This window comes from Malaclemys terrapin, chromosome 4 (genome assembly GCF_027887155.1).
Source record: "Malaclemys terrapin pileata isolate rMalTer1 chromosome 4, rMalTer1.hap1, whole genome shotgun sequence".
Classification (NCBI taxonomy): Eukaryota; Metazoa; Chordata; order Testudines; family Emydidae; genus Malaclemys; species Malaclemys terrapin.
Genome location: NC_071508.1, coordinates 21,879,449 through 21,892,512, shown reverse-complemented (window position 1 = coordinate 21,892,512; position 13,064 = coordinate 21,879,449). Strand labels below are relative to the sequence as shown.

General features: G+C 56.5%; 1 protein-coding gene across 4 annotated transcripts in view; it reads right to left on the bottom strand.

Annotated features, from left to right (window-relative positions):
- PPARD (peroxisome proliferator activated receptor delta) overlaps nt 1-3,622 on the bottom strand; it is a 48,126-nt gene extending 44,504 nt beyond the window's left edge. For all 4 annotated transcript variants that reach the window (XR_008444774.1, XR_008444775.1, XR_008444776.1 and 1 more), the window contains exon 1: nt 3,561-3,622. The gene's annotated coding sequence lies outside the window, so the exon portion shown is untranslated. The remainder of the gene's footprint in view (nt 1-3,560) is intronic.
- Between the last annotated feature and the right edge of the window lie 9,442 nt (nt 3,623-13,064).

The following is a 13,064-nucleotide window of genomic DNA, read 5'->3' as shown; positions in this document are numbered from 1 at the left end:
CCCCCCCAGGCAGGGGCTGGGGGCAGAGGGTTCCCCCCCTGGGAGAGAGGGCTGGGGGATGCAGAGAGGGGGTTGGGTGTGTCAGGCAGAAGGGTCCCCCCCCAGGGAAGGGGCTGGGGGGGTCCCCCCCCACAGGAGAGAGGGCTGGGGGATGCGGAAAGGGGGCTGGGGGTTTGGGCAGAGGGGTTCCCCGGGAAGGAGCTGGGGGCAGAGGGATCCCCCCCCGGGAGAGAGGGCTGGGGGATGCGGAGAAGGGGCTGGGGGTTTGGGCAGAGGGGTTCCCCGGGAAGGAGCTGGGGGCAGAGGGATCCCCCCCCGGGAGAGAGGGCTGGGGGATGCAGAAAGGGGGCTGGGGGTTTGGGCAGAGGGATTCCCCCCCGGGAGAGAGGGCTGGGGGATGCGGAGAAGGGGCTGGGGGTTTGGGCAGAGGGATCCCCCCCGGGAGAGAGGGCTGGGGGATGCGGAAAGGGGGCTGGGGGTTTGGGCAGAGGGGATCCCCCCCAGGAGAGAGGGCTGGGGGATGCGGCGAAGGGGCTGGGGGCAGAGGGATCCCCCCCCGGGAGAGAGGGCTGGGGGATGCGGAAAGGGGGCTGGGGGTTTGGGCAGAGGGGTTCCCCCCCGGGAGAGAGGGCTGGGGGATGCGGAGAAGGGGCTGGGGGTTTGGGCAGAGGGATCCCCCCCGGCAGAGAGGGCTGGGGGATGCGGAGAAGGGGCTGGGGGTTTGGGCAGAGGGATCCCCCCCAGGAGAGAGGGCTGGGGGATGCGGAGAAGGGGCTGGGGGTTTGGGCAGAGGGGTTCCCCCCCGGCAGAGAGGGCTGGGGGATGCGGAGAAGGGGCTGGGGGTTTGGGCAGAGGGGTTCCCCCCCGGCAGAGAGGGCTGGGGGATGCGGAGAAGGGGCTGGGGGTTTGGGCAGAGGGATCCCCCCCAGGAGAGAGGGAAGGGGGATGCGGAGAAGGGGCTGGGGGTTTGGGCAGAGGGGTTCCCCGGGAAGGAGCTGGGGGCAGAGGGATCCCCCCCGGCAGAGAGGGCTGGGGGATGCGGAAAGGGGGCTGGGGGTTTGGGCAGAGGGGTTCCCCGGGAAGGAGCTGGGGGCAGAGGGATCCCCCCCCGGGAGAGAGGGCTGGGGGATGCGGAGAAGGGGCTGGGGGTTTGGGCAGAGGGATCCCCCCCCGGGAGAGAGGGCTGGGGGATGCGGAGAAGGGGCTGGGGGTTTGGGCAGAGGGGTTCCCCGGGAAGGAGCTGGGGGCAGAGGGATCCCCCCCGGAAGAGAGGGCTGGGGGATGCGGAGAAGGGGCTGGGGGCAGAGGGGTCCCCCCCCGGGAGAGACGGCTGGGGGATGCGGAGAAGGGGCTGGGGGTTTGGGCAGAGGGATCCCCCCCGGGAGAGAGGGCTGGGGGATGCGGAGAAGGGGCTGGGGGTGTCGGGCAGAGGGATTCCCCGGGAAGGAGCTGGGGGCAGAGGGATCCCCCCCGGGAGAGAGGGCTGGGGGATGCGGAGAAGGGGCTGGGGGTTTGGGCAGAGGGGTTCCCCCCCGGCAGAGAGGGCTGGGGGATGCGGAAAGGGGGCTGGGGGTTTGGGCAGAGGGGTTCCCCGGGAAGGAGCTGGGGGCAGAGGGATCCCCCCCCGGCAGAGAGGGCTGGGGGATGCGGAAAGGGGGCTGGGGGTTTGGGCAGAGGGATCCCCCCCCGGGAGAGAGGGCTGGGGGATGCAGAGAAGGGGCTGGGGGTTTGGGCAGAGGGGTTCCCCGGGAAGGAGCTGGGGGCAGAGGGATCCCCCCCGGGAGAGAGGGCTGGGGGATGCGGAGAAGGGGCTGGGGGCAGAGGGGTCCCCCCCCGGGAGAGAGGGCTGGGGGATGCGGAGAAGGGGCTAGGGGTTTGGGCAGAGGGATCCCCCCCGGGAGAGAGGGCTGGGGGATGCGGAGAAGGGGCTGGGGGTTTGGGCAGAGGGGTTCCCCGGGAAGGAGCTGGGGGCAGAGGGATCCCCCCCGGGAGAGAGGGCTGGGGGATGCGGAGAAGGGGCTGGGGGTTTGGGCAGAGGGGTTCCCCGGGAAGGAGCTGGGGGCAGAGGGATCCCCCCCGGGAGAGAGGGCTGGGGGATGCGGAGAAGGGGCTGGGGGTTTGGGCAGAGGGGTTCCCCCCCGGCAGAGAGGGCTGGGGGATGCGGAAAGGGGGCTGGGGGTTTGGGCAGAGGGGTTCCCCGGGAAGGAGCTGGGGGCAGAGGGATCCCCCCCGGGAGAGAGGGCTGGGGGATGCGGAGAAGGGGCTGGGGGTTTGGGCAGAGGGGTTCCCCCCCGGCAGAGAGGGCTGGGGGATGCGGAAAGGGGGCTGGGGGTTTGGGCAGAGGGGTTCCCCGGGAAGGGGCTGGGGGCAGAGGGGTTCCCCCCCGGGAGAGAGGGCTGGGGGATGCAGAAAGGGGGCTGGGGGTTTGGGCAGAGGGGTTCCCCGGGAAGGGGCTGGGGGCAGAGGGGTTCCCCCCCGGGAGAGAGGGCTGGGGGATGCGGAGAAGGGGCTGGGGGATGCGGAGAAGGGGCTGGGGGCAGAGGGGTTCCCCCCCGGCAGAGAGGGCTGGGGGATGCGGAGAAGGGGCTGGGGGATGCGGAGAAGGGGCTGGGGGCAGAGGGGTTCCCCCCCGGGAGAGAGGGCTGGGGGATGCGGAGAAGGGGCTGGGGGCAGAGGGATCCCCCCCGGGAGAGAGGGCTGGGGGATGCGGAGAAGGAGCTGGGGGCAGAGGGATCCCCCCCGGGAGAGAGGGCTGGGGGATGCGGAGAAGGGGCTGGGGGCAGAGGGATCCCCCCCCGGGAGAGAGGGCTGGGGGATGCGGAGAAGGGGCTGGGGGCAGAGGGGATCCCCCCCGGGAGAGAGGGCTGGGGGATGCGGAGAAGGGGCTGGGGGCAGAGGGGATCCCCCCCGGGAGAGAGGGCTGGGGGATGCGGAAAGGGGGCTGGGGGTTTGGGCAGAGGGGTTCCCCGGGAAGGGGCTGGGGGCAGAGGGGTCCCCCCCCGGGAGAGAGGGCTGGGGGATGCGGAGAAGGAGCTGGGGGCAGAGGGGTTCCCCCCCGGGAGAGAGGGCTGGGGGATGCGGAGAAGGGGCTGGGGGCAGAGGGATCCCCCCCGGGAGAGAGGGCTGGGGGATGCGGAGAAGGGGCTGGGGGCAGAGGGATCCCCCCCGGGAGAGAGGGCTGGGGGATGCAGAGAAGGGGCTGGGGGATGCGGAGAAGGGGCTGGGGGTTTGGGCAGAGGGGTTCCCCGGGAAGGGGCTGGGGGCAGAGGGATCCCCCCCGGGAGAGAGGGCTGGGGGATGCGGAGAAGGGGCTGGGGGCAGAGGGATCCCCCCCGGGAGAGAGGGCTGGGGGATGCAGAGAAGGGGCTGGGGGATGCGGAGAAGGGGCTGGGGGTTTGGGCAGAGGGGTTCCCCGGGAAGGGGCTGGGGGCAGAGGGATCCCCCCCGGCAGAGAGGGCTGGGGGATGCGGAGAAGGGGCTGGGGGTGTCGGCCAGAGGGATCCCCCTCCCCGCAGCGGGGCTCAGGACAGGGGGGTCCCGGGGGCCCTTCCCCCCCTCACCTGCTGCCGGACGCGGAGACTCCGACCCCCCCTCAAGCTCCAGCTCAGCCCAGAACTTTTCCCCCTAACCACACCCCCCCCGCCAATACGTCACACGCATCCGCCCTGACGCCACCGCGTGCCCAGCCTCAACCGGCCAATCAACAGCGCCTGGGCTATATTAGCATATCGCCACAGCAACGGCCCAAGCCCGTTCCCTCCCTCCCCTTGCAGGAGAGGGCACGGCCCTTAACAGGGCCCGGCGCCCCCTGGCGGGCGCTCAGGACAAAGCGAAGCCGGAAAAGTCGGCAGGAGGGAGGGGGCGGGGAAAAGATGCCAGGAGGATCATGGGACTTGTAGGCTGTTAGCAAAGCATGCTGGGTAAGGAAGGCCTGCTGGGGTGTGTAGGCAATGAGTCTGCTAGAGCAGCAGGTCCCAATCTCAGCCAGGGTATGTGTACCCCTGGGGTGCACAGAGGTCTTCCAGGGGGGACCTCAGCTCATCTAGATAGTTGCCTACAACAGGCTACATGAAAACACTAGCAAAGTCAGCACAAACTAAAATGTCATACGGACAATGACTTGTTTATACTGCTCTATATCCCATACACTGATATGTAAGTACAATATTTATATTCTAATCGATTTATTTTATAAATGATATGGGAAACACGAGAAAGTCAGCCATTTTTCAGGACTAGTGGCTGTGACACTTGTATTTTTAGGTCTGATTTTGTAAGCAAGTAGATTTTAAGTGAGGTGGAACTTGGGAGTCCGCAAGCCAAATCAGACTCCTGCAAGGGGTACAGCGGTCTGCAAAGGTTGCTGTGTCCTCCTATCCCTGGTCTGAGTTCTTCTATCGACCAGTTGGGCTCTTTCTCAGCCCAAAGTCAAACTGCCCACCCCACAGAAAAATGGAGGCGCTGGCCACAGCTGATGACAGAAGATGTGCCTAGAGGCGCGATACCCTACAGAAGATATGGGGGGGGGGATCCACAGGGTGTTACCCGGTAGGGAACCAGGAAGGGATGCCATGGTGGAGTGTGAATCATCGGTGGTGGATGCGTCCAAGAGAAGTATGCCTCTATGGGATGCTTCTTAAAGGGGTAGGAAGAGCATCGATGGGGCATATATCTGGGGCAAGGTTGCAGAACAGGGGTTGTCATGTATAGGGGACAGCAGGAAATTTGTAGGAGTTTAAGATGAAAATCATATATACATGCTTTGGAGGTAGGGTGACCAGATGTCCCGATTTTATAGGGACAGTCCCGATTTTTGGGTCTTTTTCTTACATAGGCTCCTATTACCCCCCACCCCCGTCCCGATTTTTCACACTTGCTGTCTGGTCACCCTATTTGGAGGGACTGCTCCTGTAGGGTAGGAGCAGAGGGTAATTAGTATGAGGCTCTCGTCAGAAAAATACAGGGACATCAAAAGAGCAGGAACTAACTAGGATGTCACCTTTTATGCAATAGGATAAATGTTTGTGCTACAATGTTTGCACTGGCCCAGCATGCCTACGGTGCATCAAAATGCCAGCACTAGAGCTGGATGAATAATAATTAAGTATATATAATTTATTTCCATTAGCTTTCCAAATGTACTAAACTGCTCATATTTCTACTTTTTCTATGGATTTTTTTCTTTACATTTTTGTTTGCTTTTAAAATTTAGAATTTTTCAAAATAACTTTTTTCTAATTCAGGTTTTTTGGTGTGCAGGAGAGACCCATCATGGCCCAATTCTGCAAGACGAACCACAGCCCGGAACACTGTATCCATGAGAAGCCCCACTGAAGTCCCATAGTGCTTGCAGGATTGGGACACAAATGACTTATTTCTCCTACAGTAATGCATAGGGGTCTCCATTATTCCAGGCACAGTACATACACAAAGAAAGAGGCAGTCCCGGTACCTGAGAGGTTGCAGTCTGAAGAGATAAGATAGACAATGGGTGGGAAAGGAAACAAAGTCACAGACAGGGAAAGTGATTTGTCCAAGGGCATGCAACAGGTCAGTGGCAGAGAACTAAGCCACTGTCTGTATTCATCTATTGTCTTTTGTCTTAGATAGCGACAGGGACAGGGACTATCTCATCATTCTGTGATTGTACAGCGCTAGCCGACTGGGGTCCTGGTCCATTTATAATTTATTAATTTATAATAATTAATTAGCAACAAAGGGGAAAAATCAACTCCCCAAAATGGTAAACAACCACCCTCCAACTGATCAATTAAAAGTGAAAATGATCAAACGTTTTCCTTCAAAAATGGAGACATTTGAGAACCACAATGGTTTGAGTGAAATGTCTCAATTGGGCACCAACAGCATTTTTTTGCCAAAAATGTTTTTCATTTGAAAAAAATGTGACCAGCTTGTGTCCTCAGAGCACAATACAGCAGAGTATGGCATCCAAACATCACGTGGCTCGTCACACTCTCAGGCGCCGGGAGCCGAACCTCACGTCACATAAGACATCTTGGCTTGCTATTAGCAGATGGAAGGATGGGCTGGGGGTTACTGCAGTAGCCTAGGGGGCCTGTGATACAGGTGCAATTCTGATCTCTGCCACAAACTGCTTGGGTAACTCACTTAACATCCCTGTGCCTCAGTTTTCCATCTGTACAAATGGGGATAATAGTCCAGCTCTGCCTTACAGGGATGTTGTGAAGATAAAAGTATTATGCTTTCAGATCTACCAATGAATGAGCACTATTTAAAAGCTAGGTACTATACATTATAACAGCAGTCCATCCAAACATCCTTATATTGCAGCAAATTGTCCTCTCCTCACTATGGGACATCTCAATATAATTATTATGAGCTAGTTAAAACCCCATCGAGATTGATAGGTGTGAACTCCCCCTTCAATTAACATAATTGAACACATAAGCCACCATCTAAGAGACAAAAGGTCTGTGTGATCCTGCCCGGGAGCTTTCTGCTGAATATTTTTTTGAGTAGGGAGCATGTGTGGAAAGAGAGAACACACACAAATGGAGACCAGACAAGAACAGAGAAAGAGGGAGAGGCAAGAAAGCCAAGCAGGAGACGATGGGCACGCTGTGACCCAGGCAAACGCTAGACAGAGCTTTTGGGTCTGGTGTTGGCTAAAGGGGGTTGTAAATGAGAAACTGCTCTTTTTGTTCATGGGGCCTTCTGCGTTCAGAGACATGGGATTTCATACATTCCTTGTAAATAAACCAGGTTGCCTCAAAGAAAGTGCCAGACTCCATCAGTTGCGACTTCCAACTGGAACCTCCCCAGGGCCCTGAACTTTGACTAGCTGCTTGGGTCAAAAAAGGGGCAACAGTATTCAACATTTTTATTATGGCAGTGCCCAGAAGCCCAAGTGCAGTCAGGGTCGGGGCCACATTGTGTTAGGTGCTGTACATGCATCTAATAAACAACAGCCCCCATCCCCAAAGAAGTGATGACAGTTTTGCGTGCCCCAGAAATCATTCCCAGGGCCTGATGATATCCTGCCAGTGAGGGAAATGCTGGGCTGGATTGAGACCTGACAGGGAATGGAAATTAGTTATAAGGAAGCAGAGCGAATCTGCTAGTCCATAGGATTTCACCCTGGGGGTCACGAATGTGGCAGGGGTAGCGACCACCTTGTCCTTCCCCTGTTGGTAGCAGGAAGTGGGGCTGGGACAGTGAAGAGCTCAGGCTGGAAAAGGTTGAGAACGTGCTGTGCTGTGCTTTTAAGCAGATGGCAGTGCTGCCCCCCGGCTGTCTGCCAAACCTGAGTCTGCAGCGGTGGCTCAGGTGAGGGATCTAGCCTGTAAATTTCTTGCTTGAACCAGCCGTACATGGGCAGAGCGGCTCTTTAAAAAGGCTAGTGTGGGTGACTAAAGAGAGCGTTGTGCACCGTGGGTCCTCTGAGGGAAGTCTATGCCCCTGCTCCTGCAGGGAGCGCTGACTGAGCAGGCAGAGGGGTTTGTGGGAGAGTTAGCAATGCAGGATCAGGGCCTGAGCCCACGGTGACAGCATGGGACGGGGCTGCGTCAAGCTCCGAACGCTGTCTTGTTCTTATATTAGATGGGGAAATGCAGGGCGCTGCGATGCACAAGCCTGGACCTGCCCAAGAGTATTGCAGGCAGTTCAGCAACGGATGGTCCCTACGCCATCACAGAGTGATCTGGGACCATCCACTTTGATTCTCTCTCAGCTGCTGGCCCAGCCACCTGGACCTACCATCTCTACACCGGGGGGTGGGAGGGGAGAGAAGAAACACGACTCACAAGAGCGGTAAGGGCTAGAGCTCCTCAGAGTCAGGGACTGCTACGTGGTGGAGGGGAGCCAGCCCTCGGACACGTAAGGAGGATGTGCAGGGCAGAGGGGGCAGGAGAGACTCGGCCCAGCCTGAAACACTGACAAACTACACCCTCCAGACGAGGCAAGCTCAGATGCGGGCACGGGGCAGCTCTGGATTTCTATTGTTTGTTCCGAGATCTGTAACGGGCAGGCATTTGACTAGTAAAGTCACCGTGGTTAAGAAATTCCAGCGCTGAGCCCACGTGCCTGGCTTTCCTGCCATGTTGTCTCCGAAGGGGTCAGCTAGAAGCCTGGGTGGCCCAAGCTTTGGTGGAGCCAGGGGAGGCTGCAGGAAGGACTGCGTGGGCTGAGGTGCTGGTTTCGGAGGTTAGGGCGCCTGGGAGCATGCCCTGGAGACCCAGAGCTAGAATCAGGGAGGAGCCTCTACCCAGACCCACCTGACTTGGCAGCCTGTAGGACCCAGCCACTGGGTCCACTTATAACAGACTGGCGACTGACCAGTGGGGTTACTGGGCCAATTGGTCACACCCGCAACCAGCGCTGGTATGAGAATGAGGGTAAAAATATAACCAAATGATACAGGCTGCAGCTGATCTTAGGCCATGAAATTATTAATGGCGACGAATTATTTACTGAGCGGTGGCAGCATTCTGGGCACTGGAAGGTTTAGTGCTGCTGGACTGTGGCGCTGGGAGCCCTGTAAATACCCCGTAGATTAGGTAGAACAAAGAGGATAAACAGATCTCGTCTTAAGAAATTTGCAGGCTCAACAATCAGCACTAACCCCGATAAGTGTTACAAAGGCTCCTGGACTGCTTAGTCCGAAGGGTAGCCCTTGCTTCTGAACTGACCCTGCTGTGTACTCTTCTTATCTATCTTTATTGGATCCCGCAGCAGGACTCCTGCCTTGTGAATTTGCTTTTGGGCTGTGCTGATTGTATTGTTAAAACTACTACTTTGTGCCTGGCCAGCAGCTTGCATTGGAGGATCTCAAACCACTTTTCAGCCAGTGTCTATATAAGCCTTATCAGACAGGTATTTTCCCCCTTTGACAGAGGGAGAAAGGAAAGTGACTTGTCGAAGGTCACGCAGTGGATCAGTGGCAGAACCAGGAATTGAAGCCGGGGGTCCTGGCATCCTATCTCCTGCTCTAATCCCTGGACCACATTCCCACCAGAAGAAGAAATAGAACCCGGGAGTCCTGGTTACCAGGTCCCTGCTCTGACCAATCAGATACATGCTCCATGCCCCTCTATACTGGCACTTGGAAGATACTTAACAGCGAGACAATTACCTGCCCAAGACAAGGAAAGATGGAGCCTTAGCATGCAATGCAGATGCCTCTTCTGTCTGCACCTCGGTGTGGTCTCAGATCACTGCATTCATTTCCCTGCTTCTGCAGTTCCAGCTTCTCCGCCTCCAATCCAGAGCCTCTGCATTGCTCCTGCCTCCACCTCTGTCACCCCTATGCCTCCCTCTCTCTCCTGACACTCCTACTCTCCTGAGCACGCCCCTTTGACTCCTAGGCCCATTCCCGACTCTGGGCTGGATCCCAGGAGCTACTCAGCTGTGCGCTTGCCCCTCCCACAGATTTCAATTCAACAGGAGCTGCAGGGCCACCATAGCGGCTCTGGGACCGATTCCCAGCTACCATTCTCAGCCTCCAGCTGTCTCCTAACCCACATTTCCATTCCCTGAATGGCCACAAGTTGCCCCATCCTTGTGCTGAACAAATTCCGACCTCCTTCAGGCTTTGATTTCTGCTCTTGGACTGATCTAGGTTAACAGCTGTACAGTGTCACATACCTCTGTGGCCTCCTGGACGTATTAATGATTGCTGATCAGAGATGTGAGGTTGCGGATGGGAAAATGACAAATGTCGGGTCCGCCTGATCCTGCTGTCGGCTACCCCAGTGTAAATGAAGAGGAGTCACTCCTGATTTACACTGGTGTAACCAAGTTCAGAAACTGGCCCAAAAGGTTGGGGCGGGGGGGGAGGAAACTAGAACAGAAGAGGGTGCATTCCAGGCAGCAATGCAGGTGACATGATGCAAAACACAAAGGGCTCAGTTCTAACTCCATTGGTTTCAGCCTTTCTGATTTACACCAGTAAAACAGAGGCAGAATCAGGACCACAACCACTGTCCTAAGGAGTTTCCATGCCAAGGCTCTGAGTCCGCAAACACTTATGCACAGGAGCAACTTCCCCCCCTTTGAACACAATGGGTGTTTCACACAGGAGCCTACATGGGCATAAAGTTACTCAGATGCCTAAGAGCTTCCAGGATCAGAGCCGACTTCAGCAGCTCTTGTATTTTCCCGTAACGTGGCCCATGTCCCCATACAGCGATGAGCCTCTGAACGCTGCCTCTCCCAGTGGGGGCAGTAGGATGCTCCGCCTCATAGCAGCGACAGTAACTGCTGACCCGGCAAAGTAACATCAGGACAATACTATCAGTGATGCAATCCAAGCAGGTAGAAGCAAGGAGCGGGGCCAGCACCCCTGTGGCTGGCTGCCAGCTCTCTGCAACCCACCAGAAAGTGGACTAGGGACCACAGCTTAGGACACTCGGATCCAACTAAGACAGGATGAGACCCAGCAAAGTGTGTGTGTGTGTGTGTGTGTGTGTGTGTAAAAACAGCAGGGGATGTTTAAATTCAGGAGAAGACCCATGGTGTTTCACCTGATTTCTCACTTGTGATCCTTGCATTCTACACTATTCTTAGTTCAAGTCTCTGCAGTAGCTGATCACGGCCCCCAGAACTGCTGACTCGGCCTGCAGTCAGAGCTCTTTCCGCTCTGTGTTGGAGGCAGCACAACCAAGACACATCTGAAGTCAGCCACTGATCAAAGGAAAGTGCTGACACAAGAGCTGTCTATTTACTCAATGCCTGTTCTCACTTGAAGTAATTAACATGCCAACCTCTTGTGTTGCATGGGAGAGGAATTCAGTGAAAAATGACACCTATTTAAAAAAAACAATCCAGGGGGCAGCCCCTCTGCTGGGGAAATAAAAGGGGTTTGAGGCAGATATTCCACATGGGTTTTTAGGCTCGCTTTTGGAGGGTGTAAATCACCAGCTAGTCAATTGCATCATGGCTACTGCTCCCAGCCAATGGGGAGGTGAATCCCTATGTGGGCTGACAGCTACCTTTTCCTCCTGCACTGGGGAGGACTCCCAGGAATTTAGAGCATGGGTGTGGCGGGGTACGGCCCCCTACTTACCCCGATGATGGAGGCCTGGAAAATGCAGATCAGTGCATAGATAGCGTGTAATGTGGCTGATGGAGAAGACTTGTGGCTCCAGTCCCTGAATTTCCAGTGGAGGTTGAAGCCTGCGTCCTTCCCTGTTGTTTTCAGGCAGAGTGCGGGCTTATCCAGGAAAGCCCCTTGTGTAAAGATGTCCCAGAGTCAATGGCCTGTCACTTTCCAGGGTTAAGAAACCCATCCTCCAACAGAGGAGATCCTCCCTGGGTGCAAAGATAAGTCCCTGCTTGAGAACCATTCACGCCCACTGCCTCCTAACTGAGGCCATCACCTCATCGGCCAGGTCAGAAAAAGGCACCTCCCATTGCGGCACTGCTGGGCATTTCCCTTTGCAAGAGACCAGCCACCACAAAGAGCGGCTGCCCCTTGTCTCCAGAAGGCATTTGAGCAAAATCCAGTTTCCTGTCAGTGAGCCGAGTCCAATCACCAGGCCCCAGTGCTCCTCTGTGATGGAGATGTTTCTTTACTCACTAATCAGAGCATCCTTCTCTCCTCCGCATCTTCTGTGTGAAAGACTCAAGGGATTCAGCATGCCCTGCTTCACAGTCTCTGCCTTGCCAGCTGACGTACATCCACTACTCCACAGCCCCTTGGTGGTCGATTCTCGTCCTCCATGGGGTTTTCAAGCTGGTAGTTGTGAGCCGGGGGTGGGTCATGACCACCCTGTCCTTTCTAAACAGGAGCAGGTGGGCTCTGGGCTGCTGGATGGGAGAGGACTCCAGGTTTGGAAAAGGTGGACAGCCCCTTGACATCACATGAGCATGGCTATTTTGTGTGGTCAGGAGAAATGCAGGGCAGACAAATCCTCTCCCATCTGTGGTGCTTTTGTATCAAGTGTGGGTCTGTGGTGTTTTTACAGCAGGGCCACTCAGCAAAAATCAGCACTGACGCTGACACAGAGTCTCTTTATTCAAGAACAGCTGTGCGGCCCCAAACCAGCGTAAACAAACCTGCCGCAGCCAATGGCTTCCCTCGTGCTAGGTTTAATTAAAACATCATAATAAAGGAACAGCGTTAAAATACATAGTTCTGTGGGTAACTGCCCAGAGCAGCTCAAGGTAGGAAAGAGATTGGAATTTTATTGCCAAGCTGTGCAGAGCTCCTTGGCGCTCACTGGGCTGATTCCAACCTAGCCTTTTACAGCATGATTTTCTATCCGCGCCAGCTTTCAAAACGTTCTTTATTGGAGCGGAGGCCCTGTGCCCAATGCAATAAAGCGCCCCAAGCCACAGGCTAGTAGAACTATATTTAAACAGAGGTGCTTGGAAAAGTGACGCTGGCGTTGGCACTTTCATGGCAAAGTTTACCAGAAGACTTTGGCTCGTGTTCTTAATCTTCCAGGGAATAAATGAGATGATGTAGACAACACATGGGCAAAAGCTTTTAAAGAGAGTCAGCAGGTGCACCTACTCCTGAGCTTGCAACACAGACACCCACTGAAGTCAATGGGAGGCTTTTCCTTGCCTTCAGTGAGCATTGGCTCGCCCCCTATGTAGACAGAGTCCTGCCCTGAAATGAGGATGGCTAGACAGTCCTGGAGACTGAGGGCCTATAAAGCTAGGTAGCTATCAAAGCTATTTAGATGCCTCCATTACTGTAGTATCTGAGCACCTAAATGTCTTTATCTGCGCGGCACTCCTGAGTGTCCCCATGGTACAGATAGGGCACTAAAGCACAGAGAGGCTAAGGCCCAGATCCACAAAGGTATTTTGGCTCCTAACTTCCATTGTTTTCAGTCAGGAGCCTAATTGGATCTGGGCCTAAGAGACTTACCCACCGAAGTCACACAGTGTGGGGCACAGTAGGGGCTTGAAGCCAGGTCTCTGGCTAACATCCTAACCACTGGAACATCCTCCCGCCTCTATCTTTAAATCAGGTACAGCACAGGCAGTGGCAGGGCAGGCTTCCCTGAGCGGGGCCCACCACCATGCCCGCCATCCAAACCCAGAGGGGAATGCCCCCACAGGGCAGAGAGGGG